This window comes from Carassius gibelio, chromosome A18, assembly GCF_023724105.1.
Source record: "Carassius gibelio isolate Cgi1373 ecotype wild population from Czech Republic chromosome A18, carGib1.2-hapl.c, whole genome shotgun sequence".
Lineage (NCBI taxonomy): Eukaryota > Metazoa > Chordata > Actinopteri > Cypriniformes > Cyprinidae > Carassius > Carassius gibelio.
This window is the reverse complement of record NC_068388.1, coordinates 3,025,138-3,049,929: the sequence shown is the minus strand read 5'-3', so window position 1 is coordinate 3,049,929 and position 24,792 is coordinate 3,025,138. Positions and strand designations below refer to the sequence as shown.

Sequence of the window (24,792 nt, the reverse complement as noted above, 5' to 3'; positions counted from 1 at the left end):
GATCAGTCATTCAAACTGGTTTTGTGAACAGATTCAACCTTTTTACTACAAATTCAGATGAACAATTCTTTCATAAATCCCTGTTTCTCTGGATGTTTCTTCGTGCTTGTCAAAATGTTTAAAGCATGATGATTTTTAAAATGTTTTTAAGGATTTGGCTTATGCACAAACAAAGCTGCATTTATTTGATAAAAAAATACTTCAAAGACTGTAATATTGAGAAATATTATTACAATTTGAAATAACTGATTTCTAGGGAGAGAAATCAGTTATAAGCACGAGTAAACAATATTTTTTAGGTGCTAAAATAAAATGCAAAATATAATGAAATTAAATATGGCCTTTCCTTTCCTTTCGGTCACCTGTCTCCTTATAAGTCCTTCTTTCCTTCCTGGCACATTGTTGCCATTTTCTTTTTATTCAGAGTTTATGTAAAACTGAATGATGTAATATCTGACCTTACTGCACAGATATGTACACAATGAAGAACAGCATGCAAGATGATGAAAACTCAGGCCTGGATGGATTCAGAGATTCTGCCCACAGGCTCAGGATTTCCAGCGATAACAAACTGTTGTCATGTTACTAGCATCATTGAACAGAGAAGAAGTAATTAATTTACAGTTCTAGTCACAGCATCTCATTTTCTCTGTGCCGTTTGATTGATTCTTATGTGTTATAGTTTACATTGTGACAAGGTGATGTTAAGTGCTAGTGAATGCAGCAAACAAATGGGTCAGGATGTGAAGTGAAGCACAAAACAAAAGAATCTTAAATTAGCCAAGTTATCATGGCACAGATTAAAATGAGAGCATATGGAGATGTGTGTTTTTTTTTTTTTTTTTTTTTTTTTGTAATTGTCATATATTTTATATACTCTTAATTCATATCATTGACTTCTGGTGTCAATTTTTGTCTCCCATGAAAATGTTCAGGAAAAACACAAGAGACAAATTTTATTTACAACTTTTTCTTAAATAAATATTTAAACCAAAAAAAAAAAAAATAACAATGGTCATTTATTCAATCACATGAGTTTTTTCTACCAATTGCAATTATAAATGTATGTATTTATATATTTTTATATTTTATATATTTTTTAATGAACTGGAAAGAAATGCTTACAGATTTGTCTTATATAAGAAGGTGGAAATCTTGTTTTCAATTGCATGTTAAACAGATCACTCCTGTAGCTCAAACAGTGGTGCTCCAAGGCCATGAGTTGATTCCCAGGGAATGCATGAATCTATAAAATCTATATGTTGAATGCGATGGAAGACACTTTAGATAAGAGAATCTACCTAATGCATGAATGTAACATGTAGATGGAAACACTATTTGGCACACTTGCAGTTTAACCCTGTTTGCTACTCATGCACATCGCACTTCTGCATACATGGCTACTATGTGTGTGTTAATGTACACACATTAACACACACGTACAGTAGCCATGCTTGCAGAAGTGCAATGTGCATGAGGTGTTTGTTTACAGGTGTCTGCACAAATGCATATTGCCTGTCATTATTTCTCTCCTGTCACCCACTTAGACAGAACTGCTGACAGGAGACACTCCAGCAGGGCTGTGTGAGTCACGCTCGCCTGGATTATATGCTCTGGAAGAAAATAAGTGAGGGAGATGAAGAAAAAAAAAACAGTTTTAAAGAAAGTGATATAGAAACAAACCATTAATTATGTGCATAAGAGAATCCAGGATTTCTGTCATTGAACTGTGACCACTGAAGAAATAAAAGGTGTCTGATAGAATGACTGTTTTCATAAATAATATTCCACCAACAAAATAAGCATTAAATATTCATATGATTATCTCCAAGACCTTTTCATTTGTTCTAGATGTCACATTATGATGCTTTGGAAGCCTGGCTGAAGCTAAAAAGGTGCGATCATAATAAAAATGCTGTATTTTTAAGTCATTGACTGACTGGGGAGCGAGGAAGGTACCTGTGGTACTGACACAGGCAGATGGAAACCTCATTCTGTCTTTTGGATACACTGTCGTCTCAGCCAATCCAAATTAGGCTGGTGGTCTTAGGAATTAGTCTCGTTAGGTGTGTAATAAGGGAGTTTCAGTTCCTGAGTGCACAGTTAAAGAACTTTTAGAAGTACAGGTCGCTGAACATACTGACATTTTAACATTTTTCATATGGACCAAAACACTCAGGGTCTCCTACACCTGAGGCAGATTATATAAACTGCTTAGACTAGTCTTAAAAAGTTATAAAACTTATAAACTGTATTTTCTTCAAGATTGGTCATAACTTTTTTAAAGTCAGTTACAAAAAGTTAGATTGTTCTAATGTGAATCTAAAAAGTAAGACTGATTACCCCTTGGCTAGCTGCTAGTCGGTCAAACTAGGTTGTAAGACACAGTCTTAACATATAGTGTCTGTGTTTATGCAACTGGCCCCTGGAGCTCAGAGTCTGAAGTGCCGATTTGAAAAAAAAGTTATTGTTATTTTCTGTCCCACATTATGGCTTCAATTCCCAATCCACCAACAACGGCGTAACTGAGAAATGAGGTAATGAAAAGATTGATTAAGAATAGTGATTTACAGTTCTTAAAAAAGGACACACATTCATCTCTATCTCATACTAATATATGCAAAAGCTAATCTTGTAAAACAAAACTTACTGGCAGAAAGTTGATTTATTTAGCTTTAAAACTTATTTTGGCCAAGAACCACCTACCTAGACAGGAATAGACAATGTGAATGTTTAAAGTGAATAACCAATCAATTTGTATTTATGTGCATGTAAAGGGGATAGAGACTAATACTAAAAGACAAGACAAGACAAAAAAAAATAAATAAATAAATAAATATATATATATATATATATATATATATATATATATATATATATATATATATATATATATATATATATATATATATATATATATATATATATATATATATATATATATATATATATATATATATATATATAAAGATAGATTTGCAGTATTTTAAGATTGGTCTGTACACGAAAGCACACAGAAACATGCTAGTAAGCATGTACTCATGTTGAACACAATTAAACTTAGTTGCATCCTGAGGGGATGTGATCTTTATCTCACCTTCTTTTGCATGATTCGCTTCTCTCCCGGCTGAACTCTCCAGCACTGGAGTGGCTCTGTGGCATGCCCAATGCGACAGATAATGTTGAGCTTGATGCATGGAAGGATAAAGCAGTGATGCATGATCTCACCGGCAGATAAGGCCCTGTTTACACCTGCAAAAGACAAAAGCATTCGTGAACACACATTCAGGCGTCAATGTCCTCAAGTGTACTCTTCACACACACCGCATGGCATCAGCATGGGTCACAGTGCTCACAGTTCAAACATACAGTATGTGCATGCTTTGACCAAGACATCCTTTAGAAATGTAGATGCATTCACAGGGAATGGATGCAAAGCCCCAAACTCTCTGATTTAAGCCTTAAAAGCATTTATGACATGAAAATATATTCACGTGTTGCAAATTCCTATCAGTTGAGCAACCGATGGATGATTTATTCAATGAAGCGGATGAGTATGACTCAACATACAAATACATTTGAACCCAAGAGTCATTCAGAAACACCTAAACAAAATCTATAAAGAGGCCTCTTCATAATAGAAGGACTTTTTTACATTTTAAATTTAACATAGATGCTAAGGTGTTTATTAACATTCACCACTGCCTTATTTCCTCCAGTCACGAATTGAAGGCAAAGAGGTGGACTGCAAAGTCAAACTTTGTCCTGATGTTGGACGTCTTTGCTAGAGGGTTATTCAAAGGACGTCCTGAGATCATATCTGTCATTTATCTTCAGCAAGGGGAACAGCCAGAAACACTGTCCCAGTCTCTAGAACAGAGGGCAGATTAAATAAAAACATCACATGGACTGTCCGTCCCTGCTTGTGCAATGGCAAATGCACATAAAACTATTTTTTTTTAAATTATTTTTTTGATGCATTTTAGAGATAACAGAGTTTACAGAAACGTTTGAGAACAGTAATCAGTAATCTGATATTCTGACATGGATGAATGTAATTTAAAGGACATTTTTTTAATATAACTCCAATTGAATTTGTCCGAAAGAAGAAAGTCATATACACCTAGGATGTCTTGAGAGTGAATAAATCATGGGGTGATTTTCATTTTTGGGTAAATTATCCCTTTAACCAAATATGCTGATGGGTAAAGTGTGAAAACTGCATGTCATTTTGCCAACAGAAAATACAGGTTCAATACACAATACTTCTAAAGCACTGATTAAAATGAATGTTTTTTTCAGAATTTACCAATACATCATTAATAATAAAAGGTGTATGTTAAAAAAAAAAATAATAATTCCCGAGCTAACACAACAATGAAAAGTTGTATATATATATACATATATATATATATATATATATATATATATATATATATATATATATATATTTTTTTTTTTTTTTTTCTTATTAACTAACATTAGCAAAGATGAATAAATACTATACAAATGCATAACCACAGTCTGTGACTTATAAGACGGCGGACAATTAAGAAACTGCCTGTAATTAACCATGAAAAAAATGATTTATGTTTAAATATATATAGGCAGCTTTACATATAAATGGATATGTATCACGTTAAGTGTGATTGAGGTCTCCTGTATGGTGCCCTAACGAGGAACAAGGGATTCTGGGAATTGTAGGCGATTCCCAGAACTGAGTGACCCTGTGCTGAGTGGGTGGGACATTGTGGGCTGACACAGAGGAAAGGGAGAATCGCTGCATAACGTCTCCACTCGAATACTCCCACCGGCTCTCCAGACTAGCACTTTTATTTATAACGCTAATCGTGTGGAAAACGTGCATGAAAATGCATAGAAATAGACATGAGAAGTGACTCAGATCCCACAGGGGTTATACATCACACGTTGTCACACTGAGATATATTTCAAACACGCCAGAAAAAAAAAAAAAAAAAAAAAACATGAAATGTAGTTTATGAGTACTATATATGTGAAGAGCCTCCCTACATTAGCCTGGAGAAGTGAGAAATACATGAACAGAGACTGACAGTAGATATGTCTGAGTCTGATTCAAGCAGCTACTAGAAGGGAACGTATAGAATTAAATGAGATTATAGGTGTTGTAAGTGATTGTTTGGAAATGCATGCATACAATATTTCTATTACGTGAAAGAGATGAGTAAAATGGCTGTCTCTGTATCAAAACTAAATTCACATCACAGTAGAGTCAGAAGAGCGGTCCAAGCTTTGCCCGTTTGGGTTTGCTGACATGACTTTGGAGGTCAGGATTTTGGAGAGAGGCAATGAATTAGCAGATCTAATTCAGTGGCTGAAGTCTGGCAGAAGGCTGAAAAATGTCTAACCTCACTTACAGCACTTTAAAGCTACTTTATGCAAAGCTAGCTTCAGCCTAGAAACTTGTCTTTGAAACACAAAAAGTGAGTTTCAGACATATAAGCAGGACAAAACAACATCTAAAATGACAAAAGGTGCACAATATTTCAAGTCATACAGCATTCTGAGAAAAAAGGCTAAAATGTTAGTCACCATTCACTTCAGTGTTTTTTTTTTTTTTTTTTTTTTAAATTAGTACTTATTTGCAAAGGATGCATTCATAGTGAGTTCATTTTAGCTCAATCCATTAATAATATGAACAAATACAATTTTAAATTATTATAATACATTAGTAAATGTTGAAATTAGCATTATTAATAAATGCTTTAGAATTTTTATTCCTTGTTACTTGATGTAACACTGTAACGTTCATAGTCATGGGAAGAAGGAGAACGGAACCGGCGAACATTTAAATAAAACTTTAATAACAAAATAAACAAAAAAAAAAAAGCATGACAGCCCCTCGTCGATGACTGTCGCACATAAACAGAACCAAAACACAATCTAAAACCCAGGCCTGGTCCTCTCTTTTTTTATATACATAGAATCATTGTTTAAACTGATTTTCATATTTGCAATGGTGCTGTTGTGTAAAATGAATCAGTTATTGCATAGGGTATGTTTGGGTCTTGCTGATTAGTAATCATTCAAACAATTAAATCCAGTTGCTGTTTATATAAATTGTAGGTACATGAATCATATAGGGGTGGTTAGGTCAAGTAGAGAAGGAAGTGAAAGTTAAAAGAATTGCAGAAAGAGACAGAGAAAATGGACAGTCTGTCTGGACTGTCACTTCTCCTCCCAAAAATATAACAACTGCCAATCATGCTCAACAGGGTGGATATTTATGCCCTAGTACTGTATGAAACACGACCTGGTGTGAGAAAGTACACACACGTTTGTTTTTGTGAAAAGTGGGGACATCCCAAAGGCGTAATGGTTTTTATTACTTTACAAAATGTATATTTTATCGCCCTTCACCAACCCGACACCCAACCCTAACCCTCACAGGAAACTTTGTGCATTTTTACTTTCTCAAAAAAACTAATGCTGTATGATTAATAAGCGTTTTGAAAAATGGGGACATGGGTTATGTCCTCATAAGTCACCCTCTTCTTGTAATACCTGTGTGTCACTGGGTGACTAATCCGGGCGGAACTGTAGTGTGGGAAATATTTCCGCCCGGACCAATTTAAGTGAAACATAAGTTCTGTTCCGGTTGGCCCAAGGCGGGGAAATTATCCAAAATACATGTCAGGTGTGGGAAGAGGACGTGTTGGATACCGATTGGAGGATCGGGAAGGATGCAGTGATATAAAAGGGGCTGGTTTATGAACAGGAGGGGGTTTTTGTTCTGCTGTTGTTCCACGGGATACGGAAGTGGCTGGTGTGGCGTGGATGTTGCGATTTACGGGCTGCAACAGAGAATCCAAGGAAAATGGATATTGGAAGTGTGGAGGAAGTTAAGTGATCGACCTTTTGTATGTTGTGTTTACCTCTTATTGTGGATTGAGTTGAAGGAGCGATCCTACGTTTGGAAGGCCCCTGAGTGAAGGAGATCATTGAATTCGTGTTGGGAGAGGACAACACTGTGCACTGGTGGGTGAAGACTTTACGAACATTTCTTGTATATTGTGGAGAGTGAATGATGGATGTGGAGGGAGACTAACCACCTTTAAGAAAGGATTCCGACTGCATATCTCTCCGTAGCAGTGGAAAATCCCCCCCCCTCTTGTGTTGATCTGATAATCCTCAGTGCTTGTGTGTTTACTCAGTGTTGATAGTAGTGCCTTGCGTTGGAGATCGCTGGGAAAGACGGAGAGACGCCGGTGTACGATATATCTGCCTGCTGTGGTCTGCCCTCCTGCCTTTGTCCATCTGACCCGCCCTGTCAGGACTCTGAGCCCGAAACGGGAATACACCACCGATCTTCTTTCACTGAGTGTGTGGAGTGTGGTGAGTGCTGCTATATTGAAGTGTACACACGAGAAGAATTGTAGTGCCTTTGTGGTGTGTGGTGTTTGTCCGTGGTTGTGTCCCTGGTCGTAGGAAGAGGCCTGACGGAGAGGAGTAGTGTATTGGTGGCAACCACAGTCTTTACCTTAAGTAAGCTGGAGCTCGGACGTGTTGGAGGCGCCTCTGGAGGAGGTTGGATGTCGTTGCCCACGCAGCAATCCCTGTAAGCTTTTAAATCAAAGCCTTATCCTTTTTTTATCCATGTGACGTTGTGTCCTTGGCCCTGTCGGCAACCACCGGCCTTGTGCGTGTCGTCTGTGCTGTTTATTTGACGAGGGAAGCGAAGGACAACAGCCGATCCTCCCCCGTGTGCCCCCTTGTCAAGCTGGGCGGGAAGCCCAGTATTGTTTGCAGTTTCACCTGTAAGGCCCACCAGCCGTCAGTCATCGACTAAACCCGTATCTGCTTGGAATACAGACCTCTGAATATCTTCAGTGGTGAGTAGCGCATTAACAGCTCAGCCCTGTGAATACCCACCTGTGTATGGAACACTGTACTTACATTGAGAGCTAGAACCCCTGCACGCTAACAGCTCAGCCCTGTGAATACTTACCTGTGTATGGAACACTGTACTTACATTGAGAGCTAGAACCCCTGCACGCTAACAGCTCAGCCCTGTGAATACTTACCTGTGTATGGAACACTGTACTTACATTGAGAGCTAGAACCCCTGCACGCTAACAGCTCAGCCCTGTGAATACTTACCTGTGTATCGAACACTGTACTTACCTGAGAGCTAGAACCCCTGCACGCTAACAGCCCAGCCCTGTGAATACCCACCTGTGTATCGAACACTGTATTTACCTGAGAGCTAGAACCCCTGCACGCTAACAGCCCAGCCCTGTGAATACTTACCTGTGTATCGAACACTGTACTTACCTGAGAGCTAGAACCCCTGCACGCTAACAGCCCAGCCCTGTGAATACTTACCTGTGTATCGAACACTGTACTTACCTGAGAGCTAGAACCCCTGCACGCTAACAGCCCAGCCCTGTGAATACCCACCTGTGTATCGAACACTGTATTTACCTGAGAGCTAGAACCCCTGCACGCTAACAGCCCAGCCCTTTGAATACTTACCTGTGTATGGAACACTGTACTTACTTGAGAGCTAGAACCCCTGCACGCTAACAGCTTAGCCCTGTGAATACTCACCTGTGTATTGAACTCTGTATTTACCTGAGAGCTAGAACCCCTGCACGTCAACTGCCTAGCTCTTGCTTTAAACTTACCTGGAGTGGAGTCGGCGGGAAATTAAGGGCTGAAGTGGAGTGTTGTCGAGGAAGGGCTGAAGAGGAGTGTTCTTGAGACTGGAATCCGTATTTGTGGATAAAGAATAGTTCGAGTCATCATTAGTTTTAAAGTTTCCTTACCCCTTTCCCCAAACTTTTAAACAAATAAAATTGTTACATTTTAATCTTGGTTGTCCGTCCATTCATTGGGGTGTTGTGGGACCTCCTCGAGGTGGAAGTTAGAGGGAGGAGCGAGACCCGTTGAATTGGTGGTCCGCTCCGGCCTGTGACAGATTTTGGCGTAGTCGGCAGGGTTCCACCTCGAGTTGAGCGACCGCGGCTCCCCAATGGCGGACGAGGCAGTGCCTGAGGCCCCACCCCGAGTCATGCCCATTTTCTTGGGAGCCCCCTGGGCACCGAAGTATGGAGGGCCGGGATCTGAGATACGGCTGTCGGAATGGAAAGCCCAGGTCGAATATCTGGCTGGGATTCAAGGATTGAGCGCCCCCCAGAAACTGCAGTTTGTGATAAATTCCCTAGAGGGGGAGGCCCAACGGGAAGTCCAGGCTGCCCCAGAGACAGTCCGAGCTACTGCACAAGATGTGTTGGACTTCCTCACAGGAATATATGGGGATGCAACCCCAGTAGCGGTCCTTCGGGCCCAGTTTTTCAATTGCAAGCAAGGGCAGCAACAATCCTTAAGGGCCTTCACACTAAGGTTGCGGGAGCAGTTCATCAGGCTGCGAGGTAAGCGGGACCATGGCTTGGGAGAGGGGGAGACTCTCTTACGAGACCAGTTCCTGTTGGGGCTGCGAGAGGGCCCAGTTCGTCAGAGTCTACGTGTTCAATTTCGTAGAGACCCAGCTATGACGTTTGAAGACCTGAGAGCCGAGGCTCTGGCCCTAGAAGCGGATCAGGTGGGAGTGGTGGATTCCCCAGTGTGTGCGGCAGTGAGTGGAGAAGTGGCAGCTGCCTCTGGAACAGGGGATTGGAAACAGGCCTTACGTTCTGAGCTCTTGAAGGATGTCCGAGAGCAGATGGCAGAGTTATCTAAAACCCTCCTAGAAGAGATGCGACGAGGCCCCCAACGCTTACCACCAATGTCACGGGAGCGGTCGCATTCCGAGGGAAGACGAGGTCTGGAGAGACGTCCAGTACGGGAAGCCCGGGCCCGGTTTCAGTGGGACGAACAGGGACGCCCCATTTGTAATCGGTGTGGTGAGCCAGGGCATTATAGTCGCCAATGCGGCTCTCGACGGGGTTCCGAAGGGGATTTTTAGGTCGGCCGGCCACTGTGGGTCAAGTGGCTGGGACCTCTGTGAGTGACCCAAATTGGATGAACGCCCCCAGGAACCAGCTGATCGGGCATAGCCCAGTGGTAGAGGTACGGATCCGTGGGGTGAAGATACGATGTCTGGTAGACACTGGGTCTCAAGTCACCTTAGTCTCAGAGAGCCTGTCCAAGGAGCTGTTTCAGGGTAGCCAGGTACAGGGAACAGAAGCACCCTGGCTGACCTTACGGGGGGCTAATGGACTGGAGATCCCCTATGTCGGATATCTAGTTACAGATTTGGAGATTAATGGAATCACTGTGCCCCAGAAGGGGGTCGTTATTGTCCGAGATCATTGCCTGGGAATCCAAAAAGCCCTGTTGGGGATGAACGTAATTGCAGACTGCTGGGAGGAGTTGTTTCAAGCTAGGCCTAAGAAGACCCTACCACCGGCAGAAAGACAAGAATGGGAAAGGATAGAGGCCGATTGTCGTCGGGTACACATGGCCAAGGCACGGGGGAGTCAAGAAGGTATCGGGCGGGTTGCCTGCCGATACGCAGTATCTATACCGGCAAGGAGTGAGGCCATTGTCTGGGCAAGAGTACCATCGTACGAGTGCGGGTCGTCAGGCTGGGTGCTGGTCGAGCCCCATATGGACTGCCAGAGTGTAGCAGTGGCCCATGGATTGGCAGTGGTTCGCCGAGGCCGAGTCCCGGTGAAGATACGGAACGAGAACCCTTACCCTGTCAATTTACATCGTCACCAGCGGTTGGTCCTGGTGACCATGGTGGATGCCCACCAGGTGCGAGAGGGCCGGGAAGTCAGCTTCCGGCAGGTGTGTCCTACGGTCGTAGAAGTGACCTTGGCTCAGGTGGACTTATCCCTGGAACAGCTCGGAAATGAGGTGCCTGTTCACCTGACCAGAGAGTCCCTGCAGGGAGAAGGGCTAGAGGAAAGCCAGAGTAAACAATTGCAGGATCTCCTTACCAAGTGGCAACATGTGTTCTCCAGACATGATGAGGACTATGGCTGTACCGGTGTAGTGAAACATCAGATCCCCACTGGCGATGCCCTGCCTAGTCGTGAGAGATACCGTCCAGTACCACCCACTCTGTATTCGGAGGTTCGTACTCTGCTGCAGGGAATGTTGGACAAGGGGATTGTCCGGGAGAGCAGTAGCCCATGGGCGGCCCCGATTGTCCTCGTCCAGAAGAAGACGGGAGCTTGGAGATTTTGTGTAGACTATCGGAAATTAAATCAAGTCACAAAGAAAGATGCTTTTCCACTGCCGCGGATAGAGGACTCTCTTGCCAGCCTGACACGGTCTGTATGGTACTCCACTTTGGATCTTGCGAGTGGGTATTGGCAAGTCCAGGTCGAGGGGGTCGACCGAGAGAAGACTGCTTTCACCACTCCCTTTGGGCTTTTTGAGTGGGACCGTATGCCCTTTGGCCTATGTAATGCACCGGCCACGTTCCAACGGCTGATGCAGCGGTGTCTGGGTGGCCAGTTGGTGGACTCTACGCTGGTATATCTAGATGATGTCATCGTCTATTCCCCAGATTTTGAGTCCCATCTGCGACATCTGGAGGATGTGTTCCGGGCCATGGAGCAGTATGGGTTGAAGCTGCAGCCAGAGAAGTGCCACCTGTTGAGGAAGGAGGTGAAGTTTCTGGGCCATTGTGTGAGTGCCTCGGGGGTCTCGGTGGATCCCGAGAAGGTGGCGGCTGTGCAGGGCTGGGAGGCACCGAAAACCGTGAGGCAAGTTCGGTCCTTTTTGGGCTTCGTCGGATACTATCGGCGATTCATCAAGGATTTTTCCAAAATTGCCAAACCCTTGAATCAGCTGTTGGCAGGGACTGGGCGTCCTCGCGGCCGTGGGTCTCCCTCCATTGCTTGGAGCCCGGTGTGTGAATCGGCGTTTCAAAGGCTGAAGCAAGAGCTGCTCCAGGCTCCAATTTTGGGCTATGCGGATTATTCACAACCTTTCATCTTGTACACAGACGCCAGTAACCTCGGGCTTGGGGCGGTGTTAGCTCAGCAGCAGCAAGGGGTAGAGCGAGTGATCGCTTATGCTAGCCGAAGCCTCCACCCGGCAGAGAGGAATGATTCGAATTACAGTTCATTTAAGCTGGAGTTGCTGGCTTTGAAGTGGGCCCTGAGTGAGAAATTCAAAGATTACTTATGGGGTGCTAAAGTACAGGTGATAACAGATAACAACCCCTTGGTCCACTTACAGACGGCAAAGCTGGGGGCAGTGGAGCAAAGATGGGTGGCCCAGCTGGCCAACTTCGACTACCAGATCCAATATCGGCCGGGCCGAGAGCACACAAATGCCGACGTCTTGTCCAGACTCCCGGAGGCACATCAGATGGAGAGTGAACAAGAGTTACCAATAGGCCCGGAGGAAGGGCTGACAGTGGGGGTTGTAGAGGTACCGGGGGCTCCGCAGGAGGCTGTGCCAGTGAGTTGGGGCTGGGACCCGCAACGATGGAGGGAGCGTCAAGAGGAGGACCAGGATTTGAGAATGCTAGGTCATTGGTTAAGACGGAGGAGGGGGCCAACGAAGGTGGAATGGCGGGCCCAGACTCACAAGGTGAGGAAGTTGTTGGGGCAGTGGGCACGCCTTGGCTTGAGAGATGGGGTGATGTGCAGGACGATTAAAGACCCGAAGTCGGGAGAGGAGGTCCGCCAGGTGTTGGTGCCAGGGGGCCAGGTGCAGGCTTTGTTAGAGGCCTACCATACACAATTGGGGCATCAGGGGAATGAGAGGACGTTGTCACTTCTGCGGCGACATTTCTACTGGCCCGGGATGGAGGCCGCTGTGAGTTTGTTCCTTCAAGCATGCCCTCGATGTACCCTGTTTAAGGCTCGGAAGGAGGTGAAGGCCCCGATGGTTCCGATACAGGCCAGGGCCCCGTTGCATATCCTGGCCATGGATTATCTAACCTTGGGCAGGCCCATGGACCGCTACCAAAACATCTTGGTGGTCACCGACCTGTTTACCAAGTATGCTTGGGCCATCCCGACTTTGGATCAGACAGCCAACGTGACCGCCACCGCTTTATGGAGGGCAGTGATTCAGCCTTTCGGATGCCCAGAATTCTTGCACAGTGACCAGGGGCCGAACTTTGAGTCCAGAGTGATCAGGGAGTTGTGTCGGGTGTATGGATGTACTAAGACCCATACTACCCCCTACCATCCCCAAGGGAATGGGTGCTGCGAACGCTTCAACCAGACTCTGTTGAGCCTACTGGGTACGCTGGACCAGGAACGTCAGAACGATTGGGTGAGTAACCTTCCTGCACTGGTCCAGGCCTATAATAACAGCGTCCACAGCACTACGGGGTACGCTCCGACCTACCTGATGTTCGGGAGACATGTGCGGTTGCCGACAGACTTGGTATTGGGGGTGGCCACGTTGGAAGAGACCTTGAGTTTGACCGAGTGGGTAAGATGCCACCACCAGCGCCTTCACTCTGCCTATGAGCAAGTCTCGGGGAGGATAAATGCTGCCGCAATTAAGAACAAACAGATATATGATCGGACGGCCAGAGAAGCCCCGTTGTTACCAGGAGAGAGAGTGCTGGTACGGGACAACCGGCGACAGGGGAAAGGGAAGTTGAGTGACCGTTGGGAGTCTGTTCCATATGTGGTGCAGCACCAGCAGCGGCTGGGGCAGCCGGTCTATGTACTTCGACCTGAGGGGAAGGCTGGACCAGAACGGGTATTACATCGCAACTTGATTCGGCCATGCCCGAACTACCCTAGACCTCCCCTAGAGGCATTACCAGCTCCGACTGTGTGCGCTCCGCCGTTGCAAGCATGGGCCATAGTTCCGAGGCTCCCAGAGGCTGAACCAAGGGGACTGGACCCCGGATCACCACCTAGACGGTCCCAACGAGAGAACCAAGGACGGCCCCCCGAGAGGTATGGGGATTGGGTTGAACAACCACGTTCTAGGGACTAGAACGATTTGGCGGGGGAGGATGTCACTGGGTGACTAATCCGGGCGGAACTGTAGTGTGGGAAATATTTCCGCCCGGACCAATTTAAGTGAAACATAAGTTCTGTTCCGGTTGGCCCAAGGCGGGGAAATTATCCAAAATACATGTCAGGTGTGGGAAGAGGACGTGTTGGATACCGATTGGAGGATCGGGAAGGATGCAGTGATATAAAAGGGGCTGGTTTATGAACAGGAGGGGGTTTTTGTTCTGCTGTTGTTCCACGGGATACGGAAGTGGCTGGTGTGGCGTGGATGTTGCGATTTACGGGCTGCAACGGAGAATCCAAGGAAAATGGATATTGGAAGTGCGGAGGAAGTTAAGTGATCGACCTTTTGTATGTTGTGTTTACCTCTTATTGTGGATTGAGTTGAAGGAGCGATCCTACGTTTGGAAGGCCCCTGAGTGAAGGAGATCATTGAATTCGTGTTGGGAGAGGACAACACTGTGCACTGGTGGGTGAAGACTTTACGAACATTTCTTGTATATTGTGGAGAGTGAATGATGGATGTGGAGGGAGACTAACCACCTTTAAGAAAGGATTCCGACTGCATATCTCTCCGTAACGTGGAAAATCCCCCCCCCCCCTCTTGTGTTGATCTGATAATCCTCAGTGCTTGTGTGTTTACTCAGTGTTGATAGTAGTGCCTTGCGTTGGAGATCGCTGGGAAAGACGGAGAGACTCCGGTGTACGATATATCTGCCTGCTGTGGTCTGCCCTCCTGCCTTTGTCCATCTGACCCGCCCTGTCAGGACTCTGAGCCCGAAACGGGAATACACCACCGATCTTCTTTCACTGAGTGTGTGGAGTGTGGTGAGTGCTGCTATATTGAAGTGTACACACGAGAAGAATTGTAGTGCCTTTGTGGTGTGTGGTGTTTGTCCGTGGTTGTGTCCCTGGTCGTAGGAAGAGGCCTGACGGAGAGGAGTAGTGTATTGGTGGCAACCACAGTCTTTACCTTAAGTAAGCTGGAGCTCGGACGTGTTGGAGGCGCCTCTGGAGGAGGTTGGATGTCGTTGCCCACGCAGCAATCCCTGTAAGCTTTTAAATCAAAGCCTTATCCTTTTTTTATCCATGTGACGTTGTGTCCTTGGCCCTGTCGGCAACCACCGGCCTTGTGCGTGTCGTCTGTGCTGTTTATTTGACGAGGGAAGCGAAGGACAACAGCCGATCCTCCCCCGTGTGCCCCCTTGTCAAGCTGGGCGGGAAGCCCAGTATTGTTTGCAGTTTCACCTGTAAGGCCCACCAGCCGTCAGTCATCGACTAAACCCGTATCTGCTTGGAATACAGACCTCTGAATATCTTCAGTGGTGAGTAGCGCATTAACAGCTCAGCCCTGTGAATACCCACCTGTGTATGGAACACTGTACTTACATTGAGAGCTAGAACCCCTGCACGCTAACAGCTCAGCCCTGTGAATACTTACCTGTGTATGGAACACTGTACTTACATTGAGAGCTAGAACCCCTGCACGCTAACAGCTCAGCCCTGTGAATACTTACCTGTGTATCGAACACTGTACTTACCTGAGAGCTAGAACCCCTGCACGCTAACAGCCCAGCCCTGTGAATACCCACCTGTGTATCGAACACTGTATTTACCTGAGAGCTAGAACCCCTGCACGCTAACAGCCCAGCCCTGTGAATACTTACCTGTGTATCGAACACTGTACTTACCTGAGAGCTAGAACCCCTGCACGCTAACAGCCCAGCCCTGTGAATACTTACCTGTGTATCGAACACTGTACTTACCTGAGAGCTAGAACCCCTGCACGCTAACAGCCCAGCCCTGTGAATACCCACCTGTGTATCGAACACTGTATTTACCTGAGAGCTAGAACCCCTGCACGCTAACAGCCCAGCCCTTTGAATACTTACCTGTGTATGGAACACTGTACTTACTTGAGAGCTAGAACCCCTGCACGCTAACAGCTTAGCCCTGTGAATACTCACCTGTGTATTGAACTCTGTATTTACCTGAGAGCTAGAACCCCTGCACGTCAACTGCCTAGCTCTTGCTTTAAACTTACCTGGAGTGGAGTCGGCGGGAAATTAAGGGCTGAAGTGGAGTGTTGTCGAGGAAGGGCTGAAGAGGAGTGTTCTTGAGACTGGAATCCGTATTTGTGGATAAAGAATAGTTCGAGTCATCATTAGTTTTAAAGTTTCCTTACCCCTTTCCCCAAACTTTTAAACAAATAAAATTGTTACATTTTAATCTTGGTTGTCCGTCCATTCATTGGGGTGTTGTGGGACCTCCTCGAGGTGGAAGTTAGAGGGAGGAGCGAGACCCGTTGAATTGGTGGTCCGCTCCGGCCTGTGACATGTGTCATACCCATGTCATTATACAGAGTTGTGTCCTGATATGTCACAAAAACAAGAGCAAACACACACACACACACACACAGGCCCAGCGGGTTGAGGAGCACAAATCCTCCAGCAGCAGGACTGACACTCTGTGCTGCCAAACACTCGGTCCACTCATCTCTGCCTCGCTCTGATCCTGCTCCAACCTTGAGCTGGTGTCAGTCGAGCCTGCATGCCGCTTCTGTTATTTGTCTTGTGGAGAGTAGTTGCGTTGATGGTAGATCTGTCTCAGCACATGCAAGCGATCACAATGAAAATCACATTACAGTTATTGCCTGCAGCCGGTAATGAGATCCTGGTGATGTCATCACTGGTGGGATTCAACAAAACAGTCCTTAGGAAGAGAAAACTGTTGTGGAAGTTACTGTTATTTTTAAACATAATTCAGATTTTGTTATGCAAATAGTGCTGGGTAGTAACTGAATACATGCAATCTGGATTACATAATCAGATCGGAATATGTCCTTGAAATGTTTAATGCACTTGTTAATGACAACACATAATATTTTATTTCCCTTTGTATTTTTATATTAATGTTGTACAAGATTATCCTGTTCAAATGCTTGTGATAAACGTGCTAGGTCAAAAGTAATCTAAAAGTAATCAAAAGGTAGTCTGATTACATTAGATTAAATTGTGTAATGATTACATTACTAACTACATTTTTTTTTTTTTTTTTTCATGTAATCTACAGAAAACTGTATGCAAAATGCAAAAATAATTCTTAAATGCAATAATAAGAATGCAGGACTGCAAAGTTTATAGTAAGCCCAGATGGATGCAGAATCTCTAAAGTAAATTCATAATAGATTAGACTGTATAAACAAAAGTGACCCTGGACCACAAAACTAGTCTTAAAGGGTTAATTCATCCAAAAATTTTATTTTATTAATAACTCACCCTCGTGTCGTTCCAAACCCGTAAGACCTCTGTTCATCCTCGGAACACAGTTGAAGATATTTTACTCTTCTCGCATTACACATTGTCTTCTCTTCCGGGGTCTGTTGCGAGCGCGTTCACAACACTGCAGTGACACTTCTGATGTACGACGCTGTTGACGTGTTATCTTTGTTTTTGGGCGCACCAGAAAACACGTCAGCAGCATCGTGAATGCACTCACAACAGACCCGGAAGAGAAGTCAATGCTGAATGAAATCTTAATTTTTTTTTTTTTTTTTTTTTGGGACCAAAATGTATTTTCAATACTTTTTTAAAAATTCTAACGGACCCTCTGATGTCACATGGACTACTTTGATGATGCTTTTCTTACCTTTCTGGACATGGACAGTATACCGTACATACATTTTCAATGGAGGGACAGAAAGCTCTCAGAATAAATCTAAACATAATTTACATAGTTTACATTTTTGGGTGAACTAACCCTTTAAGTCATTGGGGTATATTTTTAGGAATAGCAAAAAACAAAAACAAAAAAAAAAAAACATTGTATGGGTCAAATTATTTATTTTTCTTTAATGCCAAAATTCATTCAAATATTAAGTAGAGATCATTTTACTTAATATATGTAGATATTTCGTACATTTCCTAACATAAATATATCAAAACTTTATTTCTGTTTAGTAATATGCATTCCTAAGAATTTCTTTTGGACAACTTTAAAGGTGATTTTCTCAATATTTTGATTTTTAATAAACCATACATCAATGGAAAGCTTATTTATTCAGCAGTGTTGTACAAATCATTTTCAAAAATGTGACCCTTATGAGTGGTTTTGTGGTCCAGTGTCAGTCATGATCAGATGTCTGACGTCAGTGAGAAGCAGGCAATATGAAAACACAGGATACATACTAGACAATATTATATTATAAATGCATGGAGGGAAACAAATATATCAAGTTGTAAGAGAAGATTCAGGGGGACATGTTACACCAGAATTTATTGAGTACCGTCTTACCACATTTATTTCATAAAAAATAAAAATACCAGCAAGAGGAGAAAGGAAACACAAACAGACAGAATCAAATGTGAATCACAGAGAAAAACTCATAAGACTCTCACCTTTACAGAAATTCCTGATGCTATTCTCTCCAGTCTGTATCGTCTGGGATTAGTGTTGTCATGCATGTCCGTTTGGATTGCAGTTCACACATATTGCTTTCCTAGGTGCAATTTCTTATGTGCCTATGAGAACTGAATGGCACATGGATGACAAACCACGATTAAGAAAAATGTGGATGCTTTTAGTATTATCATATACTGAAGTATCACAATTGCATTTTTTATGATATTGATTATTGAATAATCTAAGATCCAAAATTCTGACACAGTACTTTATTATTAACATAGATAGATAGATAGATGGATGGATGGATGGATGGATGGATAGATAGATAGATAGATAGATAGATAGATAGATAGATAGATAGATAGATAGATAGATAGATAGATAGATAGATAGATAGATAGATAGATAGATTGATACAGGTTTGATATTATTTTGTGTTGCTGCTTGATGCTTGGCGTAAAATACAGGTCTTGGAACAAAAACCAGCTGTTAACCTAGATCTTATTCACACTGCTTTTCAGAAACTAAAGGTTTTGGTTTCTGCAACAAAATCTAGTCTTTATTCACTGTAAATGGGTTTGGAGTCTAATTTCAAATGGTTGGGTTATCTGGGTTATATCTGACAGGAATGACAGGGTTTCAGGATGGCTCAGAAGTGTTTAATTCCCTCGGATTCCTTTCACTATGTTGATTAATGACCACAGTCTCAGATTTCAACATGTGGAATGGATATAAACCCACCAGAGTTTCTCTCACACACAAAACTTATGTCATTTTCTGTCTTTTTCCCCCATTAAAATCCCCATTCCAATTTTATTCTCAGAGTAAATGCTACCGGTACCTATGCTGTGCTCAACAGTTTCCCATCCCCTCCGAAGAGCAGAAATAAATAAAAAAGCCCATAAGGAATCAGCCCTGACAGCTCTAATCAGGGGAGAATAAATGGGGCTGCGTCTACATAACGCATCTTATAAACATCCATTTGGGCCGTGGTGCCGCTGTCTTCAGGATGGGCCGATTGCAGTTGCCCCTGGGAATTGCAGCCGATGGCAGGTTGTGATTAGGAGGCCGCTCTCCACTCCATCCTTTTTAGGAAAGCTGTCCGGCCCCCTCAGAAGGACTCTTGCTGGTTCATTTAAAGCCTGGTGCCACCGTACTGCAGGCTGAGGAGCTCTTGCCTTGATTCCCCAATCAGCCTGTGCCTCTTACAGCCACTTTAGTGGCAGCGTCTGAGGGGGATATGTATTAAGGACGCCCTGGGTCAATTACAGCGTGTTGATGGTCATGGACGGATGCAGGAGGTGGGGTTGGGGTCATTTGTAAGGAAGCCTGTGAGAAACCGGTGGAAACCAGACTAAAGATCGGGGCTGAAAACAGACACACTGTACAGCCCTGTCCAATCAAGTCCTTCCATTCAAATTCATCCAGATTATTCAAATCCTTGCGTTGATGGCCAAGGATAGAAGTATAATAATAATAATAATAGTAATAATAATAATAATATTATATATATATATATATATATATATATATATATATATATAGAGAGAGAGAGAGAGAGAGAGAGAGAGAGAGAGAGAGAGAGAGATCATTAAGTAGATAATTATAAGCATAAATAAAAATACAAGCAAATAAATTTGCTATTAAGTAGTTGTTTATCCATATTTAAAATAGTGAGAATATAATAATTATTAGATACATATTATTATTATTATTATTATTATTATTATTATTATTAATAATAATAATAATACTAATAATAATAATAATAATAATAATAATAATAATAATAATAATAAATACAAGTATTATTGACATTACTGGGATTGTAATCAAATATCATTGTGATTATTATTATTATGAAATATAGCTTAATTTGTCTTTTCCATTGAAACAAACCATAATTTCAGCCCAGTTGTTTATTTTTTGCCAAGAAGATTTGCAATTAAATGTTCCATATATATATATATATATATATATATATATATATATATATATATATATATATATATATATATATGGTACATCAAGTTATATATATATATGGTACATCAAGTTATATATATATGGTACATCAAGTTACCACACAGAATGCCATGGTAGATCATCACCATAGTGTTTGCCTAAAAACATGGTTTTATTAATTAAACTACCATGTGCACAATAAATAAATAAATACATGCATATGTGAATACATACATAAACAGTGCATAGCTTTAATTACAATAAGGACAAGAAAAGCCAAATGTAAACATGAATCAATGGAGACAAAGGTAATCAAGACTGAAACATTCTGCTTGATTTACAGCATGTGTGCAAAAACAAGCTTTTGTTGCAAGCATCGCAAAACACATTCTAGCAATTCTTTCTGGGTAGAAAAGAACAAAACCTCCTCAGGCCAGAGATTCAAGGCCTTTCCTGCAAATTGTTCAGGTTTTGGTGGCATTTTATGCCCTCTAATTACTGCTTGCTTATCTTACCTGTATTATTACTTTGACCTGAAAAGCAATGATGACAAGGACAGATTGATGAGAAGAAGTGTGACATTTCACATCTTTTATCTGCCATTTCACTTTAAATAAGTAATTAAACCACACAGAAACATGATTAAATACTGCATAGATTGTGAAACACCTAACAAGTGATTTAAGAAAGAAAGGACTCTTCCAAAAGCAATTAAAATGATCATATTATGTTAACAGAACTGTCCCCTGTGTCACTACACATTATGTTTATGACATTACATTTACTTTAGTTCATGCAGGTATTTCTGATGTTCACTTGGAAATGTTCTCATTTTAGGAACTTCTCAGGATTTATCTAGATTTTAAAACGAGGAAAGACTACTATCACATTCCCTTCCTACTGTATGTAATCCTTTTTATAAAAATGTATTTAAAACTATAAAATCTCATAGAAATACCATTGTCTTCCAAGAGCAAAATCTTTTATAGTAATATAACAGACAACAGTTGCTAAGATAGGATTGGTTGGTACATTTTTAAGGTGGGGCTTTGCAAAATAAATGCAGTAAACTGAGTGTTTGGTTCACTAGTGTTCCTATTTGAAGGAAACGTTTTGAAGACATGGTCAGAAACTGGTCAATACCACACAAAAGTTGCATGAATTTACAGAAGGAGAGAAGAAGGGGAATGAAAATAGGGCAGAGTGTGATGTTTTCCACTGTGGTCTGTCAGAAAGATTGAGGGAGGAAAAAAGAAAGTTGATTATATTTCTTGTCGAGACTTGTAGCGTGACACAGCCCCACTCAGCAACTAAATACGCCTCAGCTGTTGAATATGTATGAGCCACAGTACAAGGTAGTAAATTGCATGTTCCTTTGATTGCTGACTTCTTTTAAATTATTAACAAGCAAGTCACAGGGAAAAAGCAGCTGTGAAATAAATAAAAGAAAAAGTAAGCACACAAAAATTAGTTTTGAAAATGGAACAACAGACTCAGCGTCTCTCCTCATCTAGAAGACACAACTAACTGTCCGTAACTCGCTTCGTTTGATCTTTGAAAATCTCACTGCACTTGTAACAAAGCAACACTTCTGTACTGGTTAGGTACAGCAGATAATGAAAAAATAAAAACTGCTTGTGAACATTGTTAAAAATGTAATGTAAATAATGCTTCTAGCTACAGAAGCACATGTACTAAAACACAGATATATATTCGCATGCAATTCTCATCATATCACAAGAAACATGAACAATAATACACATGGTTTAATGGCACAGACATTTTAGGGAAATTCTATTGCTTCCTTAGATTTGGAGAAATGCACCATTCCATCACTTGCTCAGCAATGGATCCTCTGCAGTGAATGGGTGCCGTCAGAATCCAAACAGCTGATAAAAACATCACAATAATCCACAAGTAATCCACACCACTCCAGTCCAGGACCACTGGTTTAGAGGACTATGTGTAAAGTAGATTTTTAGTTTGGTTAACATACACCTGAAGACCATTTCCCATCACCAGCTGGCCAACTATGCCTTTCAGCGTCCTGTACAATTCCATTTAGTCCAACCCCAATCCAATTACAACAGATCCACCTCTAGCCATGTTGCTTTTCTTTATTTATTAATATATTTTAATTGCAATTACATTGCATCAGTATCATTAGACAACATTGGACCCTTCCCTCTGGCACTGATCAGACTAATCACTGTACAGCAGCACAGAGACTGAGTTTCCACATTCAGAATGCATTTAATCACCAGTAAAATATGGAGTGCCACAAGGATCTGTCCTAGGTCCTCTTCTATTTTCAATATATATGTTGGCCCTTGGTAATATTATTAGAAAATATGGGATTAGTTACCACTGCTATGCTGATGATAGTCAACTATATATCTCAACGAGAGCAGATGAAACTTCTAAATTATCTAAGCTAACAGAGTGTTGTTAAAAATGTAAAAGATTGGTTGAACAATAATCTTTTCCTGTTAAATTTGGATAAGACAGAGATATTACTTACTTGAAAAAAACAGTACACTGAAATCTCATAGATTTGCAATTAGACGGATATACAGTTACTTCCTCTACAGTCAAAAATCTGGGTGTTATATTAGACAGCACCTTGTCTTTTGAAAACCATATTTCCCATGTTACAAAAACAGAATTTTCATCTTAGAAACATTGCCAAGCTACAAAATGTTACCTGTTTCTAATGCAGAAAAGCTAGTTCATGCATTTATTACCTCTAGACTGGACTATTGTAACACACTTCTAGGTGGTTGTCCAGAATCTTCAATAAACAAGCTACAGGTAGTCCAAAATGCAGCAGCTAGAGTCCTTACGAGGTCAAGAAAATATGATCATATTACCCCAATTTTACAGTCTCTGCACTGGCCACCTATTAAGTTCCGTATCAGTTACAAATTATTCTTACCTATAAGGTCCTTAATGGTTTAGCTCATGCTCCCTAAGGTCACAAAATGCAAAGTCTACTAATACTAAAATGCTTTTTCGCATTTGGCACTCAAACTCTGGAAGAGCCTTCCTTTTAATATCCGGGGTTCAGACATACTCTCTCAGTTTCATCTCTTTCACCAAGCATTCAAATAATGCATCTCATAATTTGTAACTGCAGAACTTTGTATCTGATCAAATGCACATTATTATTCTTTAGCTTGGGTTAAACTGATTCATTTTACTCTGTTGGAAAAGCAGCTACGCTAATGATGTCTCTATTTGTTTCTCTGTTTTGCCACGGGATTTACATGTTAATAGTGTTCATCATCCGGTTGACGTGGTGTGGTGTATTACATTTTCTGAAAATTCCTGTCATATGCACATAAACTGATCACCACTTATAAGCTACTTCTAAATATTGCGGAAACGTAATTTTCTGTAAAGTTGCTTTGCAATGATTTGTATCATAAAAAGTAATGTACAAATAAACTTTAATTGAATTGAAAAGAGGAAAAAATGAAGTCCCGGGTCAGAGCTTCAACTGCTCCTCAGACTTAATATGTTGAATTAATATTTTGATGCAAAAATGCATTTAAGCTGATTAGAGATCAGTGTCTCTCCATAAAAGACTTCAGGGTGTGATAGTTGGTGATGAGTGACAGATGAGGGGTGTATGAGAGAGAAGGAAAGTGCATGAGAGTGTAAGAGATATGGGCTGATGCTGAGGGTGGTTTAGGAATTCATAAGCCCTAGAGAAAGATGAGGATTGACAGAGTGGAAGCTGTATGTCAGTGTAAAAATGCACATGATGCACTTCCCACATAAACATCTGCTCTCATACAGCCTTGATAAAATGATTTTGCAGAGCAAACTGTTTCAAGTCGGTTTACAGTATTCATTACAACAAATATTACTTATGTTACATATGTGATCTGTATACCAATTCAGTTTTCTAATTCAATAACTCTGATACATGAATTGTTTGATTTTAAGTCAAATTACATGCCAAACATTTATTATTATTATTATTATTATTATTATTATTATTATTATTATTATTATTATTATTATTACATTGCTTTAAAAATTATAGTATAAATACTATGGAATGCAAATGGAAAACATTTTTGTCCTCATGTCACGATCTCTAGCTGGCGTGTCCGTGAGCTTCATTAGAGGGCACTCGATTCCAGACTCTTGCCACTTCACCCTGGACTCCATTTTCCATAATGATTATTCTAGCCCTTCCGTATTTCCATATTCCTAAACTTTGCCTTTTTTGTGTTTTGAACCTTGGACTGTTACCTTGATTTCGATTGATATGCTGCCTGCCCTGATCATTGCCCATCTTGCTGGATTATTCTTTTGTCTGTGCCTTGGATGTTATTGTTTGCTGGTATCTGACCCTGCCTGCCCTGACTACGCTCTTTTAATAAAGCCTGCTATTGGATCCCCACTTTGTTGTCATGATGCCTCTATCTTTACTGAATCACAACTGGATCCAGCGGCTTTATTTTGGCAGCCCAGCTCAACCTTT

General features: G+C 41.9%; 4 long non-coding RNA genes across 6 annotated transcripts; 2 read left to right on the top strand and 2 right to left on the bottom strand.

Moving 5' to 3' along the window:
- The first annotated feature begins 7,450 nt into the window (after positions 1 to 7,450).
- LOC127934230 (uncharacterized) lies at positions 7,451 to 8,851 on the top strand. The gene is made up of 2 exons (XR_008147722.1): positions 7,451 to 7,597; positions 7,716 to 8,851. It is a non-coding gene; the product is annotated as an uncharacterized LOC127934230 (long non-coding RNA).
- Positions 7,875 to 8,623, bottom strand: LOC127934231 (uncharacterized). 2 transcript variants are annotated; one of them, XR_008147723.1, is made up of 3 exons: positions 8,539 to 8,623; positions 8,290 to 8,388; positions 7,875 to 8,063 (listed from the first exon to the last, which is right to left on the bottom strand). It is a non-coding gene; the product is annotated as an uncharacterized LOC127934231 (long non-coding RNA). The 2 variants fall into 2 exon arrangements; XR_008147724.1 differs by lacking the exon at positions 7,875 to 8,063 and adding an exon at positions 8,066 to 8,163 and having other exon boundaries at positions 8,239 to 8,388.
- A 5,981-nt stretch (positions 8,852 to 14,832) lies between the features above and the next one.
- On the top strand, positions 14,833 to 16,157 carry LOC127934229 (uncharacterized). Of its 2 annotated transcripts, none has more exons than XR_008147720.1 (2): positions 14,833 to 14,979; positions 15,098 to 16,157. It is a non-coding gene; the product is annotated as an uncharacterized LOC127934229 (long non-coding RNA). The 2 variants fall into 2 exon arrangements; XR_008147721.1 differs by having other exon boundaries at positions 14,835 to 14,979; positions 15,093 to 16,157.
- Positions 15,246 to 16,264, bottom strand: LOC127934232 (uncharacterized). Its single transcript, XR_008147725.1, has 3 exons — positions 15,920 to 16,264; positions 15,596 to 15,769; positions 15,246 to 15,369 (listed from the first exon to the last, which is right to left on the bottom strand). It is a non-coding gene; the product is annotated as an uncharacterized LOC127934232 (long non-coding RNA).
- Positions 16,265 to 24,792: the final 8,528 nt, after the last annotated feature.